Consider the following 23,860-nt stretch of genomic DNA (forward strand, 5'->3'; position numbering starts at 1 on the left):
CCTCTTCTTCTTCTTGTTTTCTGTGGTGGGCTGCACTTTTGGCATCTTGTTCTCTTTTATGGGCTGCCTGTTTGATCTGTTCTTCTCTTTCTTTCAGTTCCACCTCTTTTTCTCTTTTTTCCATTTGTCGCCTGTGGTCTGCTTCTTTGATTTGTTCCCCCGCTACCATTTTTGCCTTGGAGGTCATGGTTCTTGTTTTCTTTTGTTGGGGTGCCCTTTGGTGTTTATTGTCTGAACTGCAGGTTCTCTGTTGCCCCCTGGGGTCTGCCTAGCAACAATGTCTTTTTCCCTTTCTTCCTCTAGCTAATCTTTTAAATGTAAAGTAAACCAGAAAAACCACTTCATTTGCATTTGTATTGTGCTGGGTACATGACTGTTAATCGGAGTGCTATTGTCTGACAAAAGACCCTTTTGTCACAGCTTAATGGTTCCTTGCTTAATATGCAAGCTACTGCCACGAGAGAACAGAAAAAAAAATTTCTCTCTGGTTCCTTTTAAAACCAAACCCTCTCTGCTTAAAAGCCCCTAGCAGAGAAAAGAAAAATATAATATTCCTACTGGCTTCTGGATTCTATCTATCCCACCACTGCACACCATGTCATAACATTTTTCCCAGATCTGGACCTTAGCTTCCAAAATATGGGTGTTAGCATGAAAACCTCCAAGCTTAGTTACCAGCTTGGACCTTATCACGCTGCCACCAGCCAGGGATTTATACAGTGCCTAGCTCACTGTGGTCTCCCCAAAACCTTCCCTGGGGGACCCCAAGACTCAGATGCCTTGAGTCTTACAACAAAGGGGAATAAACCATTTCCCTTCCCCCTCCTCCCCTCCAGGTGTTCCCTCCCTGGGTTCCTGGAGAGATATACAGAAGCAAGCTCTGTGAATCTAAACAGAGGGACTCCACTCTCCCTGTTTCCAGTCCTGGAAAACACAAGTACCGAGAGAGCTAATCTCTCCCCCACCCCCTTCACCCAGAGGGTATGCAAAGTCAGGCTTAGTAAATCTAACACAAAGAGATTTTCCCCCTGACTTCTTCCTCCCACCAATTCCCTGGTGAGCTGCAGACTCAATTCCCTGGAGTCCCCACTAAAGAAAGACTCCAACAGGTCTTAAAAAGAAAGCTTTATATAAAAAGAAAGAAAAGGACATAAAAATGGTCTCTCTGTATTAAGGTGACAAATACGGGGTCATTTGCTTAAAAGAAAAAAATGAATAAACAGCCTTATCCAAAAAAGAATACAATTTAAACATTCCAGCAACTACACACATGTAAATACAAAAGAAAACAATATAAATCTATTGTCTTACTATCCTTGTACTTACAACTTGGAAACAGAAGATTAGAAAGCCAAGAGATAGAAAAATCACTCTCATAGCCGAGAGGGTCAGACCCAAGACAAAGACGAAGAACTCACACCCAAAACTTCCCTCCACCCAGATTTGAAAAAATCTTGTTTTCTGATTGGTCCTCTGGTCAGGTGTTTCAGGTTACTCCTTTCCAGGTGAAAGAGACATTAACCCTTAGCTATCTGTTTATGACAACCCCGTGTAGCTGGCCTCGGACCCAGCTGCTTGTTGGCCCTGGGATCAGCCACACTTGCCCCTGAAGTCATGGAGGTCACGGAAAGTCACGGATTCTGTGACTTCTGCAACCTACGTGACAGACGCGAAGCCCTAATTATTATTTAAATAGCACCAACGGTTTACTTGGCACCTCACAAGCAGTGTTTTGTCACATTTTTAATTTAATATCAAATCTCACTGTATTTTTAGCACAATAAATCTTTTAGCAGCTTCAGTGGTGTAGTTAATCGGATAATGTGCCTTTCAAATGTAATACATTGGCTTATTCTCAAAACTATTTGAATTAATTTGATCATTAATTATAATTAAAAGTATTATTTCCTTTGATTATCTTATCTCCATTTTTATACAACCACAACCCCCTCATTAATTTGCACAGTCTGACATGTGAATGTCAGCCAAGAAGAGCATGAGTTCTCTCATGATTTCTTGTAAAATCAATGAGAAACCTCCCTGAAGGCCATTGATTTATTTCAAAGCACAGACACTGTACTGAACATAACGACAGCTTTGCTTCTGAGACCGGATATCCGCTGACCATGTAGCGGAACTGAAACAGCAATAACAAGTTCAGAAAGGCCTCTAAGGTACTACTTTCCTCTGTGTGACAGATCAATTGCAATACCTTCTTCATGAAGACTTGGCTCTGAAAGGCAACCAAGCAAGCAATTTTACACTAAGATCTATCTGAAGGATGAAAGCTCCCTTGGGAAACTTTCCATAGAACCTCTGTGGTAGACAGGATTTATGTCCGAGCTTCCTTCTCTAATGTAGTCATCCAGGCCAACATATTACATATCTGTATTGTGATGGGGCAAGGCCAGATGGCTACAGTAAAGTACTGAGAAACAGGTATGTTAGCCCCAGGCTAAACAAATCCCTAGGATCCTGGTAACCAAATGGCAGTTGCTCCAGGTTAATCAAGGCACCTGGGGCCAATTAAGTTCTTTCTAGAAGGCAGTGGAGATAGCTGCTTTAATTAGAACACCTGCAGCCAATCAAGGCAGGCTAATCAGGGCACCTGGATTTAAAAAGGAGCTCACTCCAGCCAGGGAGGAGCCAGAGGAGAGGAAGTGTGTGTGAGGAGCTGGGAGCAAGAGGCACAAGGAGCTGAGAGTGAGAGGATGCGCTGCTGGAGGACTAAGGAGTACAAGCGTTATCAGACATCAGGAGGAAGATCCTGTGGTGAGGATAAAGAAGGTGTTTGGAGAAGGCCATGGGGACGTAGCCCAGGGAGTTGTAGCTGTCATGCAGCTGGAGGTACTATAGACAGCTGCAATCCACAGTGCCCTGGGCTGGAACCCAGAGTAGAGGGCAGGCCCGGGTTCCCCCCAAACCTCCCAACTCCTGATCAGACACAGGAGGAGTTGACCCAGACTGTGGGGAAGATCACTGAGGTGAGCAAATCTGCCAAGAAGCGCAGGACCAACCAAGATTGAGGAGGAACTTTGTCATAGTATATATTTAACCTGTCTGCCTAAAAGTTAGGCACTTTAAACTATGTTTAGGCACGTAAACAACAATGGTCTGATTTTCACCCACAAATCCCTCTGAGGTCAGTGAGACTCACAGATACTCAGTACTTACAAAAAGTGACCTGATGTTCAAAGGTGCTGAATGCCTGCAGCTCCTATCAGCTTCAGTGGTAGAGTTTGTGGATGGAAAGCAGGCCTAATGAAAAAAAACTGCAAGTGCGATATACGTACCAAGGACTTGGGTTCAAAGAAATTTGCCACACTCTATAGGTTCAGGGCCTTTTTTTTTAATTCTGTTGTATTTTGTTTTATCCCTGGGTTTGGGACAATATTAGTTTCTCATGGACTGGGAAGTAAAGGGGGCTGAAATATTTTTATTTGATGCTTGGGCAACCTTAGTATTCTGGCATTTGCTAACTTCTAAGTATTTGATTTCATAACATTAAAGCTCTTTTAACATAGAGGGGTTTTGTAATTTTATATAGCAAAAACAGTATGTAGAAAATGTAATTAAACACAGAAAATAAAATATTATAACCACATTTTTAAAACTCCAGTTTATACAAACATTGCATAATTCTTTATAAGCCTAAACTTACACACTGATTTGTGTATATTTTTATCTGCTCACACAATTAAAAGTAAAACATGATTCTATTAAATAAAAAAAACAAGTCAAAAAAACAACACAACACAAGAGGGTGGTTTAAATACGCAGCATGAAGAGGTATTCAAATGTAGAAAGGGCAAATGCAATTCAGTCTGCAAGGACTCAATTCAGTGAAATTATGTCCTGCTTCTCTTTTGTGAAAATATAGGCAAGGCTACAGAGTCCATTTTAAAAATTAATTGGTGGTGATCTTCCTTGACTTTGTACTGTGAATGCCTGGACTCTGTTTTTTTGTTGTTGTGTTTTTTAAGTATGAAATTCTGCTTTTTTCCATATTATGTTCTTGTCTGTGTCATAATGCACCTTGAGCAGAAGTAACAGACCTGTGGTCTGACTCCATTATTAAAGAAGAACATTAGTAAGCAATGACTAGTGTCCACTGCGGCCCTGAAGCAGTGATAGACAATCATAACTAATATGCGAGGGTGTCGGTCCCTCTACACAGTTATTTGTATTGTCTCATCATAACCGTGTAAAAGGGCCTGGTACGGACGTCATAAGTCTCACATCCATTCCCCTAAAGGAAGGCGAGGGGGGATGGAGAAGAAATAACTGGAGAAATTGACTGGAAGAATTTCACAGAGCATGTCAAAGAAAGGGTAGAAGATGTGTGAAAAATGAACCCTGGAATATGTAGCATTTAGCCAAGGCAACACATCACTCATAGGAGCACACCTATGTACTAGTGATCTCTGTTGACTGTATACAAAAAGCTTTGAAAATTCAAATAGTTTAAGGTGCTTCCTGTTAATAATTAGAAGAACTACCACTGAGCTATACTCGAAAAGAGATTAGATTGTAGACAGAGAGCTCACTGATGTAGACAGCCACACACGTACAACCAGACCTCCCTTCACTCCTTATAGACCAGAATGTTCTTTCAGCTTTCCTGCGGCACAGGCCCTTCACATTCAGAGGAGCGAGCCGGGCACACACCCTATGGATCTGTTTTCTGGGAAGGTGTGTACAGTACACAGCCATTTAGAATTTGGCTCTTGATGTCTGTATTCTAAACTGACATTAATTCCTAGCCAGACAGACCCTCGCCCTACACTATGCCACACCATCCATCCAACCCCAGCCCTTCCTACCAACCCCACACTACGCCATGATGTCCAGCTTCCCCCCCACACCTGCCCCACTCACCCACCATGGCTCCCCCGCTTACTGACAGGGTCCACACCCCCCACCCCTTTCCACCTCAGTCTCAGCTGGTTGAACTGTACTGGGAACTCCCTGCCACAGGCCAGCCTGTCCTCAAACCACCAGGGGTGATGGCAGAGGCCCCAGTCACGAGACCCCTTTCATCTCTGAAGGCTAGAGGAGGAAAGAGGGGGTGGATAGGGGGTCTAGAGGACAGAGGAGCTTGGGTAGATGTTTGTCTCTCATCTCCAAGTCTACTGCAGACCCCAACATTTGTCCAAAGCTATGGGGGCTAAAGAGGGCTGCTGCCTGCATAACCAATTATGATGCAACCTTTAAACTAGACTGTGCTGCCTGGCACTTGTGCCTGCCATAGGATCCCCAATGTACTTCACAAACAATAAATTTAGTACCCGAAAGGTAAAGGAGTATCGCCCACATTTTACTGATGAAGAAATGGAGGCACCACAATTAAGCGACTTGCCCATGGCTACACTGGAAATCTCTGGAAGAACTGAGAATATATTCTGATATAAGGCCCATGCCTTAGCCAAAGATCGTCCTTCATTCACAAAAGTGATATTGATTTATCAAGGCACGGTGCAAAACCAATCTATTTGTTAAATTGAAAATATTTTGGCCTTGCAACAAGTTACTATTACCTGCATATTTTTGGGAAAGAGAGTTTGGTGTATTTTTAACAAAGGTCTCATATTTCCTATACTTTATTCCTTTGGTCTTTCAGAACACGACATACACTTCCTCAATTTTTGTTTTAGAAGCTTTATCGTTTACAGAGAACCAGTTTCACTTTCTCCTCAATGTGCTCTGTCCTTTTTTATAGGATGCAACAGAACATTTTTTTAAATGGATAACACACACACACACACGAGACCCAACCTTGCCATGAAAAACTCACATTTATTTGGTTAACCAAAAATGAAAAAAAAATGCATAGGAACATTTTAAAGTCCACAGAGACACTGACTTTGTTTTAAGGCTGCCAGTAGCTGATACATCATCTCCTTGCTACATCCTTCAGCCTTCTCTATGGATCACAAAGATACATTCAGAAGCCTCCATTAACACAAGAGTTCTCTAACACTGTTAGTTTGTTCTACGTAACAGTTTGCCCATAACCTGTCATGCTTTCTTCTTTGCAGTACGTAACATTTTAAGTTACAAAGCCCAGCAATTTTTGTCGAAATAGATAAGTGAACCCTTTTTTGGGTGATGGGGGGTTGTGTTAATGGAAGGGTTTTTTGACATGACCTGTTCCATTAACAGTTATAAAAGCTGTTTTTAATGAGATGCTCAGAGCAATGTCTGTCCCACTGAGCATTTTTTCTTAGTAGGAAAACTGCACGATTAATCACAAAATAGAAAAGTAGAGAGCAGCAGAACAGGAAACTACAAGAGCAATTGGTTCAAGGTGCACAACTGCCAAGAACTGACAGAATCATTCTTGAAGCTCGTGGCTTTACTGTGCTGAACTAGATCAAGATGACAATACTTCAGAGTAATTACATTTTATGAGATGGGCTTGTATCTACAGTAAATCAAGCGAGGACTTAAACTGTCTACAGAATTTGTTACACTGGTCTTAATTGGACAGATCTTCCATTTGCTTTTGATGTTTCCAATTTCTAGGAATCTATGTCTCAACAAAAGGACCAAATTAAATAGTATGCATGAGCCCTCACTCTTCTTACTTAAAATGTATCAACCACCAACCAAGATAAGCATGACAAGTAATGCACAATACAAACAATAGTCACATACAGTAAGAACCCTCCCCTCACCCCACCAATCAGGGTGACTAAACACACCTTACAAACTAGTTTAAAACTTTTTAGTCCTTTTAGGAGGGAAACAAAGCAAAACTCGGGAACAAGACATCTCCTCTTCATAAGGAAGCTACTACATAGACTGAGAAGTATTCTACAAACCTATAACGGAGTTTACGGGTCTGGTAATTTAAAGAAAAGTATCTACCCTATCTCACTACGCAGACATATAACAGTCAGTAAGTCTCTGTAAAAGGAGTTTTAAAACAAAAACATCTACCTGAGTTTGTAACCTGACACAATCATTAAGAGAAGGAAGAAGATGCCAAATTGGCTTGTTAACCCCTAAGATCACTTAAAAAGACATCAAGGTACATTTTCCATCATAACACTTACCAAACCCAACACAGCATATAACCATTAGTGATTTTCTGTACCCACCTCTTCCAACTTTTGTCACTCAACAATGACTAAGGGAGAAAACTAAGAATTTTTAATACAGTAATCTGATAATGTGCTTCTCTAAACTTTATTCCACAGGTAAAGTCATGGATCTGTTGAACGCCACTATTAAAGTCAAATACACATTCAACACAAGGGCTGCCTCTGGCAAAAACATTCAGTCTGAATTACCTTCCAGGAACAGGAATTTGTAACCTCTCTCATTCCTTCCAAGCATTTGGTATAGCATGGTGTTTAAAGAAATTATACCCTTAGAGTCTTTTCTGACAGGATACATTTGTGAGCATGCAAAAATAGATAAAATATTTTTCTCTTGTAGAGAAGACCTAAAGGTCTTAAGGACATAAGAACTCTGCAAATAAAGACACAAAATGTGTCATGTCAACTGGCAGTGTCATAATACTGAAAAAGAAATCCGTTTCAGTTTGCATAATTCCTAGTGAAAATGAGTCCAATTAACAGGAGGAGGATTAGAATGAATTTGCCCCACTGTAAGCATATTTGGTTTTTATTTATGGTTCTTTAGCCAGGGCAGCCTACTATTTCCACAGGGAGGCAACAATAACAAAAAATAGCCACCTGTACACATCTAATATTTCCATTTAAACAAAACTGCGTATCCTACAGACAGGATGTGCCCTTCCCCTGCATGCAGACTTACACTTTTGTCTGAGACCATCTGATACTAAGCTGAGGTAAATGCTTTACTTCTCCATGGTGAGGTAGAACTTTAAGAAACAAAAACAGCTGGGTCTCTATTTGTGCATTCTGTACCACAGCAAACTGGGTTCCACCAATCTTCAAAGGACTCGAGGACCTAAGATACAATATCTAACGCAAGTACCAGTGCTGAATTTTTTAGACAGCTCCAAACTGTTTCTCTAAATCTCTCTCTCTCTCATTTATTTGATTATTTTTGGCCCTCATATACATTAAATTTTAGGTTTTTCCCTTCTTTATGGTATGCACTTGTGGGCTTCCCCATATCAGTTATACTTAAAGGGTACAAATTAAAGGAGTGACTGGTACTGCATCATCTAGCACCATGGCTACCTCATAAGCCCTCAGCCAGGACAACACTGAAACGCTCACTAAAACAGTTCTGAAATAACAGGACTGCTTCATATGGCTGAATTAGGAGATGATGAGAGTTAACTGATGATAACATTTCACAAAGGGAAAATGTACTGACAGCCAACATTGGCAAGGTTACATTCCTTTGGGAGCATTCAATGTATAAGTCTGTAGATGCAAATCTGTTATTCTTCTCCAAAGCTAGAGCCTGGGGTGGGGGTGAAGAAAGAAACAAAGCTTCTCCTTCCCCTAAGCCACTTCTATCAGTTCAGGAGATTATACTGAACAGTTTAAGAAAATGTAGGAGTTTGCAACCCAGTGTCAGACCTTTGCTCACCTTCCTTACACTCCTCTCCTGTATGTCTATTCGCCTGTTTTCTACATGTATCAGGACACCGGAGGCATTATCCAACAATTGTCCATGAACATACACAGAAAAAATGTTGCACCCGATTTGAAATCCTACCAGTGATATACCAAATGAACAAGCCCCTATGAGGCATATGATGTTGGCATTAAACTTTTCCTATAATAATATTACACTACTTATTCTCATTGGATTATAAGCACTCCATTTTATAAGCTACACTAATATTTTTCAACGAGAGCAAGTGTGCTTAAGCACTATTACAGTAACAGTACAGGAAACCACTTGGGTAGCCACACAGCCCATTAAAAAAAAAGACAAAAAACACCAAAATCCTCCCAACGTGATGTGAAATACTTCTAAATCAAATAGTTTTGTTGTCCTGTAATCAGATCCAGTGAATTAGGTAAACAGAAACTGTAAAGGAAGACATTATGCCTCCCACAAATAAAGACAGGTGTGTGGGCTTCTCGAGTCTTGTGCAGCAACGTAATATGACATGGCGAATGTCAACAGAAATTCCACCAGACTTCACATCTCTATGCTAAAAACACAATGAGTTATAAAAAGGAGAACAGGAAAAAGTTATCTCCTGCAGCAGGATTTAAACCAAAAACAACCCCCCCAACAACCTGCCCCCCCACAAAACCACAGTATGGTCAAGAACACAAATCCTTCATCATGTAACCACCTAATGTGCACAGCAACACGTTTGTGCATGATGCCCCATGTGGGGAAGAGGTCAAACTTACTGCTGGGAGGGCGGGAGGGAGGCGGAGAACACAAAGATAACAAGGTAAATAGAATTTACAACTTTACAGGATCACTCCCTGCAGAAAAGATACGTACATTCATCTGTAAAAAAAATTAAAGATGAGGTGGGTTGGAATTAACGTATTTTTTCGTTCTCTAAAAAAGAATTTCCTTGAGACAGTTTCTTCCTAATTCAGGTAACACAGATTAGAAGATGAGAATTCGATTGTTTCCGAAGTCAACCACAACAATCATGCCATCAGGGGTGACAGCTATACCTGAAGGTCGGTCCATTTGGCCAAAGCCACTTCCCTGAGTGCCAAATTTGCATAAAAATCTGCCATTTGACTTAAATAATATCTGCACTCAGTGGTTCCTAGAATTGGCCACAATGATGCACCCCTCTTGATCCACAGCCACGCCCTGTGGGTGCAGGAACTGGCCGTTGCTGGTGCCTTTTGACCCAAGGAAGTATGTCAACTAGTAGTAATCTGGATCAACTGTTACAAGGCGATGATTATTAAAATCTGTTACCACTAGGTAGCCGTCTTGATTGAAGGTAAAACCTCTGGGATGATCAAGATGCTTTGAGAGTGCCCTCTCAAAGCCATATTTATCCAGAAACCTACCATCAGGTCCAAACAGTTGAATCCAATGGTTCTTTGTGTCAGAGACCAGGATTTTGCCCTTGGCGTTGACTGCCACATCCCATGGGTAACTGAAGTGTCCATTCTTGTTTCCCTTTTCCCCAAAGTTCAGAATGAACTGCCTATCAAATGTAAAGATCTGGCTGCGATGATTATCCTTGTCAGCCATGACAATCCTACACAAGATATCACAGGCAACACTAGCCGGGTGATCGAACTGACCAGGTGCAGAACCCAAGGTGCCAAATCTGTAATGAAAGGTGCCACAGGGCTTAAATATCTGAATGCAGTTATTACTGTGATCAGCCACCATGATGTACCCTTCTCTGTCTACGCAAACTCCACAGAGGCAACACAGCTTGCCATCGTTATTTTCCTCTCTGACAAATGAAAGCCCTGGTAGTCCAATGACAATGTAACCGAACTCAGATTTTACCATGACCTTGAATGGACTGTTCTCAATGTGATGGTTGCACATCATGACAGAGACTAGATGTTCTCCCTCCAGCTGTGGTCTGTAACTGACCAGGTAGGTTCCATTCTGCTGATCATGGACATCTGTGCTGAACAGATTTCCATCAGGACCCATCACCACTGCAGAGATCATATCACCCCCTGAAAGGCGTGGGTCACCATCATGGTCATAGCATGTCACTGTGAAGGAGGCCACTCTGCCCTGTAGTGCATGTTTGAGACCTTTCCTGGTCAGAGGAGCAAAAGCCCCACTGCTGACAAACCCCATTGATTTAATGGCTGTATACAGAGCCTGGTCAGGAGGAGTGAACATGATTCTGTCATCATCCTGCAGTTGTAGAAGGCCTCTCACATTATTCAGCTCCTGTACGTGAGCCAGCATGCAATCCCGAGCCAAGAGAATATCCGTGCTACGACCCTCCTCTAGGACCTGCTGAACCGCACTAATAGTGTTGTCCGGTTTATTTAGATTCTGACGCAACGTTTCAACTTGCAGGTAAAGGGACTTGGCTTGGACTTGATTAATCTTTTCCACCTTAAAAACAAAACAAAACAAAACAAATGCATTACATTTATATTAAAAGACAGCTAGCAGTACAGAAATATTTTTTCTAATGGTGCTTTTCTAATTCCTACATAAAAGATTGTAGTGTAGTTGCCACAGGGATGTTAAGAGATCATGAATGGAAGGGGAAGTGGTCTTCAGGACAAACTCTTTATGAAGATGTGGTCCACGTGAGGAAAATCATTAGGGGAAATGTGGATGCTTATTACAAAATGAACCTGCTGAGAATCACTGGTCCCTCCTCTGACAAATACAGCCTTAATTAAAAGCAACACACACTTCTGCTATTAAGTTCTGCTGCAACAGTTTGCTATTTAAAAGAAAGGTCATTATTAATTATTATTATTATTATTAACTAAAAAATAGTCTCCTTGCTTTGCAGTTGTCCCATCTTCCAATCACAAGGAGCACTAAGTGACTGGCATAATAGAATTTATAGGCAGAGTGACAATTTTTTTGCCCATTTATTTTAATACATGTTTTTCTTCAGTACTTTAGCAATCCATTCAAGATATTAATGGCAAACATACATGCCTTGGAAAGTTAATGAAATGTGTAATCACTTCATTGTTGCAGTGTACTCCACCATCAGTTATGCAGCCAAACATTCAGAAATGTCAGGTAGTGTGTCCAGCTGCTCAATGTGCATACTGTCTGAAGACTGTAGTTATATGTTTGCTTGATTGTTTAACAGATGAAGGAAGAAGGCCTGCAAGGGTGAAATGTGGACATGTGTTGTTAAACTTACAAGGCGTGCAGTTTCTCCCTTCCTTTAGAACAGATCCCTAAGGCTTAATATTCAAAAGTGACTAGAAAGTCACTAATCACTTCTGAAAAGTTAGGCCTAAAATGCTACTTACATTTTTTTTTTCCTGGATGGTACTAAGTTAAAAGAAAAACTTTGTCAAAGCTGTCAGCAGTTGGTCATTTCCTCTTTTACAGACACACTTCTAAAAAAGCAAGCTATTTTAAAATTAATTCTGAAAATGGTTCTGGTGTCCGTGTCCGGTGAACATGTGGAATCACATCTGTACAGAGGAGTGCTGGGAAGTGAAAAAAATATTCTCTGCTGGGTTTTGTTGTTTGTTTGTTTAGTTTTTTTAAATGAGGAAAATCAAAAGCTTAGTTTATGTCACAATAGCAACATTCAAAATGTAGAGATGTGTAACCTATCAAAGGGGGGTTGTTTTTCTGAAATAGAAATGCACTAACATGGAAACGAAGACCATGTTGTTGGGCTGGAGTTTGGGGCTTGACAACAGTGAGGCCTAATGCTGGGTGAAATAAGAGGCAAGTTAGGAAATAACCCCAGGTCATACTGTAAACATGGTTTGGTTCTAACTGGTTTTTACAAGTGTTTTAGATAAAATGCAAATATTTTGGAAAAATGTTACATTGATAATTATTGATATGTATTTATTCAGATGCTAATTAAGGCATAAACAGCCAATGAGAAAATAGAAAATATTTAATTATGGTAAAAAAGTTGGAATTAATGCTAATTACGCGGTTATTGTAACTGATTATAAAAAGAGTACTACACTGGTTTTGGATAGGCACACCCATCCATCCGAGAAAGGTTTATACCCCTTCTTCTCAGTCAGGGACTGATCACCCATGAATGGATCATTTCACCTTGGAATGAGAGTATAAATGTAGTGAATGGCTACACAGTGAAGCCTGTTTATTTAATATAAAATAGTTGAGCAAAGTCTTTAATTTTATCACTTGTGTCATTTACAGTCCTCCACTAAATTGTCTGTAATCGCCCTGGAGGCTTGAACTGAGGAGGAACACAGGCAGGGGGCGCATATTTTAAAGCCTGAGGTTTCCGCATTGGAGGGGAGGGGGAGTGGGAGAGAAAGAAATGACTCCAAAAACCCAGTTCTACTCCTAAAACTATAAAACATCTATAAAAACAATAAACCACTCTAACACTGGCTATGTGCAATTGTGTATTTTTTAAGTGCATCACACACAGAAAAGGACACTAACAGTTCCAACCCAGACCATGCAGCAGTAAGAAGGAACTGGAAATGTGATCGGTCCGTCCCACCCTTTATCACCTTGGACGAAACCATGAGGCAAGACAAAGGCCCAGTGCGGACCAATGGACACTATGAATTTCAAAATCTCCAGCTGCAGATGCATGGTGCGCCTGTGTAAATCCTCAGTGGAATATAACAGGGATCATCACTCAAGGAAGAAGTCAGAATTCCTCCGTTTAATAACTGAAGAAGCCCTGTTCCCAGAGTTGTGCAGTGTTGCTGCAGGGCCATGCAGAAAGTCCAACAGAAATTGAATTTCAAAATTTCTCTGTGAACCAGAAATCCTGTGTTTTGCCCAACTCTGTTTGTGGATCCAGCAATAATCAGGGCTACCACATTTCCTATCCATTCCTCTGACACAATAAATTTTTGTTCTTAAAAGTACACATTTTGAATCTAACTGATATATATTTTAGCATGTGCCAGATTCTACTGTTAGGCCTGAATAAAGATATAGCAGACAAAGGCAGGTATGCCAACCTGACCAAAGTCAGGCTAATAGAGGTTTTTGGGTAATCCCTGAGTGGAAAAACACTGAGAAGCAGCATGTCTCACAAGCGCTGGGAAAAAGTGAGATAAGGGAGAGGCTGCATTCCTGGCATAGTACCAGATGTGCTGTGTTAGGAGCAGATCCTTCGAAGAACCGATAAGAACCCTAGCTTCCCAGCCTCCTTGTTTTCACTCCCTGGTTTTGTTCTTTGTTTGTTTTTAATTCCTCTACGTTTCTAACTTTAGGCATGCATGTATACTAAAGGTATCTAGTTTCTAGTTGTTAGAAGAAGGGGGTGAGTCCCTCAAGTGAATAATTTATGACGCGACGGAACTGTCTATATAGGCTTATACTAAGATGTAAAGAGCAGGCTGGTTCTCTCTGGAGACGAGCTGCTCTCTATTGATGCGTGCACTTGTCAATAAAGAGCTTTTGATCGGACCTTGCTGGTGTTGCCTGTCTCTGTTGCTGTCAGACAACGAACCTCGCCATCTGGGTTAGAGTCCCCGACACTACCATCCTCATTCATGATGAAAATACCTTAAATCTCAACTCAATTTTAAAATGGGACTACCCTGTATTGTAACTACTACTCAAAAAAACAACTCAACACAAGGGTATCATAATATGGCCCTATTCTAACTTAAAGACAGGCCAGATTTCCATATTAAAAGTTAATTGTTATTAACTAAAACAGATAAATATATCTATATAAAAAGCTTTTAACCTTCCACAGCAGCTCACACTACCGTTTTCCCAGGGCCTTCTTATGTCGACATGTCATAGCTTTGATTTCAGACTGCAGCACGAAATTCACTACATAGGACCAAATGCTTCCCCAATATAGCCTGTGCAAACCCCACTGATACCAGCATTGACACAGGATTCAAGTTAATGTACGTGTTGATTAAGTCTGATATCAAACCTACATTTTTTAGACATGTGTGCTGAGAATTCAAAATGACCTTCTTATCCCCAAGTATTTTAGACTATCAATACATTTGCTACAGGATACAAGTCTAGTCTTCTAGTAAGACTTCTGCTTTCCACTAATGCAGAGGTCCCTAAAGTGCGGAGCATGCCCCCGCTGGGAGGTATGAAGGAACGTCCAGGTGCAGGGAGTGCAGTGGGCTCGGGCCAGTCCCCACAGAGGTAGGGAGAGAGTGCCACTCAGCCCCTCCCCGGCGCCAGCTCTGCTCGGTCCTGGCTCCTGGCCTCACCCCCAGCCTCCACTCCATTCCTGGCCCAGAGCAGAGGCTGGGAACGGAGCCGCACCTTGCCGCACGCCAGGCTGCTGGCCTGCACTGCAACTCAGCTGTGGCTCCACTCCCACCCCCAACCTCGGCCCCTGGACATGGCCCCAGACCCACCCCCAGCCTCAGCCCTCTTACCCTTGTCCGTGTTTCCACCACTACCACTACCCCGAGCAGCAGCCCTGCTCCTGGACCTGGGCAGGGTGCGGGCATGGACAGGGGTAAGAGGGGCTGGAGCTGTGACCTGCAAAAGTTTGGGGACCATTGTACTAATCTATGCAAGTTAATTGGATGTAGAAAGCAATACTTTTTATATATGACTTGGAGAAAGGAGTGGTGGCACATGAAAATAAAATTAAGCCTATTGGCACTTGAAACTTGGAGAGATATGAGAAAGTCTTAGATAGGGACTGAAACTTCAAGTCCTCTAGACACAAGTGTAGTCAACTTTCCTGTTTTCTATTTAATAAAGTGAAACTATCAGCATTTATACAATGCAGTCAGAGAAGTGTGGTGAAAACATTAAAACGAAGAGTCAACTCAGAAGGCACACTTGGAGCCCACAGGAGACAGAAAAAAATTCAGACAAGTGACACCTAAATGTTACTATAACTGAAAATTTAGAAAAAATGTGTTTTACTCTGTGAAGTACCGTTCGATTTCACAGTAAGAATAAACTCCTTTCTAAATACCATTTTCAGAAGCATGAAAGGTGTAATACACCAGGGTTGTATGGTTAGGGCCTCACTTGGGTGTATGTGATCATGAAATCATAGAGTTCGCAAATCTGAGGAAGGGTAAAAGGGAGTACAGGAAAATAGAGACAATGGATTTCAGGAAGGCGGATTTTGGGAAGGTCAGAGAGCTGATAGGTAAGGTCCCATGGGAATCAAGACTGAGGGGGAAAATGGTTGAGGAAAGCTGACAGTTTTTCAAAGGGACACTATCAAGGGCCCAAAAGCAAGCTATTCCACTGGGTAGGAAAGATAGAAAATGTGGCAAAAGACCACCTTTGCTAAACCATGAGATCTCGCATGATGTAAAAAATAAAAAGGAGTCATATAAAAATGGAAACTAGGACAGATTAAAAGGATGAATATAGGCAAACAGCACAGGAATTCAGGGGCAAGATTAGAAAGGCAAAGGCACAAAATGACTTCAAACTAGCTATGGGAATAAAGGGAAACAAGAAGACTTTTTATCAGTACATTAGAAGCAAGAGGAAGACCAAACACTTGGAAGGTGGTAAGGTGATAGGGAATAGCCAGCATGGATTTGTAAAGAACAAATCATGTCAAACCAATCTGATAGCTTTCTTTGATAGGATAACGAGTCTTGTGGATAAGGCAGAAGTGGTGGATGTGGTATACCTAGACTTTAGTAAGGCATTTGACATGGTCTCACGTGATATTCTTATCGATAAACTAGGCAAATATAACTTAGATGGGCCTACTATAAGATGGGCGCATAACTGGCTGGATAACCGTACTCAGAGAATAGTTATTAATGGTTCCCAATCCTGCTGGAAAGGTATAACAAATGAGGTTCTGCAGGGGTCTGTTTTGGGACAGGCTCTGTTCAATATCTTCATCAATGACTTAGATATTGGCATAGAAAGTACGCTTATTAAGTTTGCAGATGATACCAAACTGGGAGGGATTGCAACTGCTTTGGAGGATAGGGTCAAAATTCAAAAAGATCTGGACAAATTGGAGAAGTGGTTTGAGATAAACAGGATGAAGCTTAACAAAGACAAATGCAACATGCTCCACTCAGGAAGGAACAATCAGTTTCACACATACAGAATGGGAAGAGACTGTCTCGGAAGGAGTTTGGCAGAAAGGGATCTAGGGGTTATAGTGGACTATAAGCTAAATAAGAGTCAAAAGTGTGATGCTGGAGTATTGTGTCCAGTTCTCGGCACTGGGCAGCACAGTATGGGGAAAAGGTGACCAGCCCTCTGTGGAGAAAGAAGTGCTTCGGGACTGTTTAGAAAAACTGGACGAGCACAAGTCCATGGGGTCAGATGCGATGCATCCGAGGGTGCTAAAGGAGTTGGAGGATGTGACTGCAGAGCCATTGGCCATTATCTTTGAAAACTCATGGCGAACAGGGAAGGTCTCAGATGACTGGAAAAAGGTTAATGTAGTGCCTATCTTTAAAAAAGGGAAGGAGGAGGATCTGCGGAACTACAGGCCAGTCAGTCTCATCTCAGTCCCTGGAAAAACCATGGAGCAGGACTGGAATCAAGGAATCAATTCTGAAGCACTTAGAAGAGAGGAAAGTGATCAGGAATAGTCAGCATGGATTTACCAAGGGCAAGTCATGCCTGACTAACCTAATTGCCTTCTATGAGGAGACAACTGGGTCTGTGGATGAGGAGAAAGCAGTAGATGTTTTATTCCTTGACTTTAGCAAAGCTTTAGATAGAATCTCGCACAGTATTCTTGCCAGCAAGTTAAAAAAGTATGGGCTGGATGAATGGACTATAAGGTGGATAGAAAGCTGGCTAGATCGTTGGGCTCAATGGGTAAGGATCAACGGCTCCATGTCTAGTTGGCAGCCGGTTTCAAGCAGAGTGTCCCTAAGGGTCGGTCCTGGGGCCAGTTTTGTCCAATACCTTCATTAATGATCTAGAGGATGACATGGACTGCACTCTCTGCATGTTTGCAGATGACACTAAACTGGGAGGAGTGGTACATACGCTGGAGGGTAGGGATAGGATACAGAGGGACCTAGACAAATTAGAGGATTGGGCCAAAAGAAACCTGATGAGGTTTAACAAGGACAAGTGCAGAGTCCTGCACTTAGGACAGAAGAATCCCATGCACTGCTACAGACTAGGGACCGGATGGCTAGGCAGCAGTCCTGCAGAAAAGGACCTAGGGGTTACAGTGGATGAGAAGCTGGATATAAGTCGACAGTGTGCCCTTGTGGCCAAGAAGGCTAACGGCATTTTGGGCTGTATAAGTAGGGGCATTGCCAGCAGATCGAGGGACATGATGATTCCCCTCTATTCGAAACTGGTGACGCCTCATCTGGAGTACTGTGTCCAGTTTTGGGCCCCACATTACAAGAAGGATGTGGAGAAATTGCAAAGAGTCCAGCGGAGGGCAACAAAAACGATTAGAGGGCTGGCACACATGACTTATGAGGAGAGGCTATGGGAACTGGGATTATTTAGTCTGTAGAAGAGAAGAATGAGGGAGGATTTGATAGCTGCTTTCAGCTACCTGAAAGGGGGTTCCAAAGAGGATGGATCCAGACTGTTTTCAGTGGTACCTGAGAACAAGAAGTAATGGTCTCAAGTTGCAACGGGGGAGGTTTAGGTTGGATATTAGAAAAAACTTTTTCACTAGGAGGATGGTGAAGCACTGGAATGGGTTACCTAGGGAGGTGGTGGACTCTTCCTCCTTAGAGGTTTTTAAGGTCAGGTTTGACAAAGCCCTGGCTGGGATGATTTACTTGGGAACTGGTCCTGCTTGGAGCAGGGGGTTGGACTAGATCACCTCCTGAGGTCCCTTCCAACCCTGATATTCTATGATTCCACGATTTCAAGAAAGATGCAGAGAAACTGGAGAGGGTCCAGAGAAGAGCAGTAAGAATGATTAAAAGTCTAGAGAACATGACCTATGAAGGAAGGCTGAAAGAATCGGGTTTGTTTAGTTTGGAAAAGAGAAGACTGAGAGGGGACACGACAGCAGTTTTCAGGTATCTAAAAGGGTGTCATAAGGAGGTGGGAGAAAACTTGTTCATCTTAGCCTCTAAGGAGAGAGCAAGAAACAATCGGCTTAAACTGCAGCAAGAGAGGTTTAGGTTGGACATTAGGAAAAAGTTCCTAACTGTCAAGGTGGTTAAACACTGGAATAAATTGCCTAGGGAGGTTGTGGAATCTCCATCTCTGGAGATATTGAAGAGTAGGTTAGATAAATGTCTATCAGGGATAATCTAGACAGTATTTGGTCCTGCCATGAGGACAGGGGACTGGACTCGATGACCTCTCGAGGTCCCTTCCAGTCCTAGAGTCTATGAATCTATGTTTTGACAGCTGAGGCTAATAATCCTCTGAAATGCAATCCTCATAACAGACTAGAGAAAAATTGTTGTAAGTAGCTATCTAGCTAGTAAGGGCTTCAAAGTAGGTAGAGAGAGTCTTGTGGTAATGGACATCGGATGGGCTGGTAGGGAAGTTGTTTATAGAATCTTAGGACATCTGGATCAAATCTGACTTGGGTTACAAACTTTTAAGAACATCATTTTCAGTAAAAGAATGTCATGCTAGAACTCTATAATCTGCTTATAAGTATGGGTAACGTCTAAATTTAAGACAAGGAGAGCAATATTCCTGACTGGCAGAAGATCTCCTTGATAAGAGGAGAGAGGAAGTTACATTAAAAAGGAAACGGGAAACAAAAACAAAACAAAACCGGGGGTGGTGGTGGTATTAAAGTTCCAGGCACCTAAATTTGGTCTCTCAAAGCCTGGATAACTTGGAACAAATTAACAAATATTCTGTGTTGTAGGAACAGTGGAGATTCTGTGGCTCAGTAGATTAGGTCAGAGAACTGCAGCCTCAGAGAGAATGGAGTGATGAGGAGGATTCTGAGAAAGATGCATGGAGATGGGAGCAGCCCATTTTTATTCCTATAATCACAGTCTGCTTGTCTGTGAGCTCTCCCACAGAAGCAAGACAGAGGTCTCCTTCAATGAAAGGACTGGAATATATGGGTTAGATGAGAAGAAAGTTCTACTTCCTCTTAGGAGTCTGCTTTAGACAGCCTTCCAAATGGCCTCTGAGAACTAAGAACCAGCTCTGTTGTAAGCTGTGTTGGCCAAATGAATACAGTTTAGAAGAAGATGATTCCAGTTTTACATTTAAACAAACAATAAAACTAAAGAGGATCTGAAAGCAGGTGCTCAGCAGAAGGCATCCGTAACTCTCCCGTGAAGCTATGGAGGTAGACCCAGATTAATTCAGTCCTAGTCTGAGGTGTGCAAAATGAATTGCTCATCTTCTACCTCACCCACCATTGGCCAAGAAATCTAAATACTTATCAGCTTTCTCTGCTGCAGTGAAAAGATGAGTGTTTCTGAAAGGTGAGTGTTTCTGAAACTGAACTCGAGTTCTCCAGCCACAGCAAGAGGAAATCTCAATTTTTAAAACTGTCACTTTAATACTGCTAGGAGCCTTGTGGGTTTTGTTGTTGTTGTTGCTGCTGTTTAAACACAGTGTATAATTTAGATAAATGTGGATCTTTGTATTTTCCTCCAATAGGTTACCTTTCCTCAAGACCGTCAAGGAACAAATCCAAGAGAAAATGAATCCTCCACACAATCAAGGCTGATATTGTAGTGTAATTATCCAGTTCAAGCAGAAATATTTTTAACTCTATCTGAAGCAAATTCTCCTAGCTCTCCACAGACTTCCAAATTCTGCTATCCACTGTTTTGACACTTCCATCTTCTCTAGAAATCACAGTTCAGTCCATTTTTAAATCTGTCTTTGGTTCAGGTATCTGTTTTCTCAGCTTGGTTTTCAGTAATTACCTCAGGAATACTCTACTGTTAAGGACACAAAAGAATAGGCTCCATTTGTGGTTGGATATTGATCCATAGAACACATATGCTCCTATACAGAGTCCCAAAATAACGTTTACTATTTATTGATTGTTTCTAGTTCTTTTGGAGTGACCTACCTAGAAGATGAAAATGTAGTGCTCAAAGACAAAGACTGGTCTTTCAGGATTTGACCTGCCTCAGCCTCTGTTGTCTTTTTATTCCTGTTTTCATCGCCTGAACCTTAAAATACACCACAAACAAATAAAACGTGTGCATGTGTCAAAAGTAGTCACTCCAAAACCCCAGCTGACTGTGGAAGTGAGAATAGTCTCAATTAGGGGTTGGCAACCTTTCAGAAGTGGTGTGCTGAGTCTTCATTTAGACACTTAATTTAAGGTTTTGCGTGCCAGTCATACATTTTAACATTTTTAGATCTCTTTCTATAAGTCTATAATACATAACTAAATTATTCTTGTATGTAAAGTAATAAGGTTTTTCTTAAAATATTTAAGAAGCTTCATTTAAAACTAAATTAAAACACAGAGCCCCCCGTACCGGTGGCCAGGATCCAGGCAATGTGAGTGCCACTGAAAATCAGCTCAAGTGCCGTCTTCGGCACGCATGCCATAGGTTGCCTACCCCTGGTCTCAATGAAGGATGGCTGTAGCACTGAAACACTGCCAATCACTGGGCTATTGCTGCCCTGCCAGCTCTCTGATCGGAAACAAACCCACTTGCATAGTAGCAACTGTGCAAAGTGTACAAAAATCTAGTAGCAGAGGAAAAGTCGGGCATACTGTACTGTTCATACTTTCAGATTTCAAAGCACATATTATATATACGGCAATTGCTTCTATTGGGACAGGCTTTATTCTCCAAGTACCTTGGAGCTTTTAAGAGGATATATAATTTTTCACTTTATTATTAATAGGCATAATTACTTAGTACAGTACTTACACAGACAACATTTGACATTTTCAGAGCACTTGTGCTACACAAACACCCCGGCATATACTAACATAGTGAGAGGCAGGATCTGGGCTCAGGAGACCAATGTGTAATACTTGAATCAAACATTCCATTCCAAGTTGAGACAACAGATCCAGACCTGCTCAACCAGTTCCACAGCCAGAGTGGAGCTGCCACAAAAAGGGGGAACAGTAAACGGGGATCAGAGGCTGTCAAGGGTCCTTCCCCACTCTGAACTTTAGGGTACAGATGTGGGGACCTGCATGAACACCTCTAAGCTTAACTACCAGCCTAGATCGGGTCTCACTGCCACCATCCAGATTTCTGAGTTATCTGGAAAACTCTCAAACACTAGCTCCCTTTTCTGGATAGTCTTGAGAGACTTCTTCACCAAGTTCCTGGTGAACGCTGATCCAACCCCTTGGATCTTAACACAAGGATAATTTAACCATCCCCTCTCCTTTCCCCCACCAATACCTGGTGAGCCCAGATCCAAACAGTAAAAATCATCTCTGTAAAATCAGGGTGGAAAATAACTTTACAGGGTAATCAGATTCATAGAGCTCAGAGGAACCCCTTCTAGCCTTAGGTTCAAAGTTACAGCAAACAGAGGCAAAATCCTCTCAGCAAAAAGGAACATTTACAAGTTGAGAAAACAAAAATAAAACTAACACGCTTTGCCTGCTTATTACTTACAAGTTTGAAATATGAGAGATTGGTTCAGAAAGATTTGGAGAGCATGCATTAATGTCCGGTCCCTCTTAGTCCCAAGAGCGAACAACCCCCAAAACAAAGAGCACGAACAAAAACCTTCCCTCCACCAAGATTTGAAAGTATCTTGTCCCCTTACTGGTCCTTTGGGTCAAGTGTCAGCCAAGTTTCCTGAGCTTCTTAACCCTTTACAGGTAAAAGGATTTTGGTGTCTCTGGCCATGAGGGATTTTACAGTATTGTACACAGGAGAGCCGTTCCCTTCCCTTTATAGTTATGACAGAGGGATTCAAGGACACTCTAGGCTCTAGCCGAGAAGTTCATCTTCTGATTGGATTGCATACACTGACGAAGTGCATTCTGCAATGTAATAGGAGACAGGCTACTACTGTGGCACTCCAGAGACCATGGGACTAGGCCTTCAGAGATGTCTTGATATTAAAGGGCTGTTATCAGTTACATTCACCGTGCTATAAAGGCAAGGGTGCCACAGCTGGATGGCGGAAGAAACTGGAAACTGATTGACACTCAAAGTAAAAGAGGTGCGTTTCTTTAAAGACAAAAGGAACATTAGAGAGCTGCTTATGAACTGTGTGTTGTGTACAGTTAGGATTATTCAAACATGCAGCTCAGAGCACATCTGTTTTCCACTCTTTAGGAGGCAAGATGAATGTATGAAGAAAACAGTATCCAATCACTATAAAATGCTATAACAAATTATAGACTCATAGACTCATAGATTCCAGGGTCAGAAGGGACAATTATGATCATCTAGTTCGACCCCCTGCACAAAGCAGGCCACAGAACCCTATCCATCCACTTCTATAACAAACCCCTAATCTATGCCTGAGTTATTGAAGTCTTCAAATTGTGGTTTGAAGACCTCAAGCTGCAGAGAATCCACCAGCAAGTGACTTGTGCCTCACGCTGCAGAGGAAGGCGAAAAACCTCCAGGGCCTCTGCCAATCTCCCCTGGAGGAAAATTCCTTCTCAACCCCAAATATGGCAATTATGCTGCACCAAGTTGTTACTTCTCTCCGATCAATATACTAGAAGCTAGAATCTGGGCCAAATGCTGACATACATTTCCAAAAAACAGTTCCATCTTGATTTATTTTCTTACATCAGCTGCATAAAAATGACTGACTTTTTAGAACTAGTCTTTCTCTATTGTTCCAAGATTTGACAGGGATATGCCATTTAAAACCTGCATAAAAGGATTACCTGATAATCCCACTGACAAACTACATGAAAACAGTTTGCATCTTTCAAAGACGGGGACTTGCTCCAGTCCCTTTTGAATCATATGTGACACTCAAGAGCCAGATATTCCGCTGTTGTAAATCTGCACAGCTCCACTGAAATTAATGTAGCTATACCAGTTTACATAAGTCAAGGATCTGGCTAATGTAGATGTTATCTATGAATATTAAAAATACATTAAATAGAGTTAAGATTGAAAGTACGGATCAGTAATTCAAGAGTAAAATCCTTACAGGGATGTCACAATTATCACCACAAAAAGCATTGCAAGACCAGGAAACTTGGAAGGAATCTAAACACGTTAAGGTATAGATGTCTTAACTGTGCATTTGCAAGTAACTTCAATTCTAGCCTATGACGACACGATGCAAAGCAAATCTACAATTATCATTAGTATAATTATGGTATTCGCTGGTCTGGATTAAATTCAACTGGTTTCTAAAAAACATTTTTCATTTTTGACTCATGGTCACAACATTTTCTAAGTGCCTTTACTACAGCATTTCCAAATTTTAATATGTTTGCATTTCTTTTAAATTTACACCTTAACTGTAACTTTGAATT

At 41.6% G+C, this 23,860-nt stretch overlaps 1 pseudogene; it reads right to left on the reverse strand.

Moving 5' to 3' along the window:
- Positions 1-9,525: 9,525 nt before the first annotated feature.
- The window catches only part of LOC115642539, a 37,721-nt pseudogene continuing 23,386 nt past the window's right edge, over positions 9,526-23,860 (reverse strand).

This window comes from Gopherus evgoodei, unplaced genomic scaffold (assembly GCF_007399415.2).
Source record: "Gopherus evgoodei ecotype Sinaloan lineage unplaced genomic scaffold, rGopEvg1_v1.p scaffold_41_arrow_ctg1, whole genome shotgun sequence".
NCBI lineage: Eukaryota > Metazoa > Chordata > Testudines > Testudinidae > Gopherus > Gopherus evgoodei.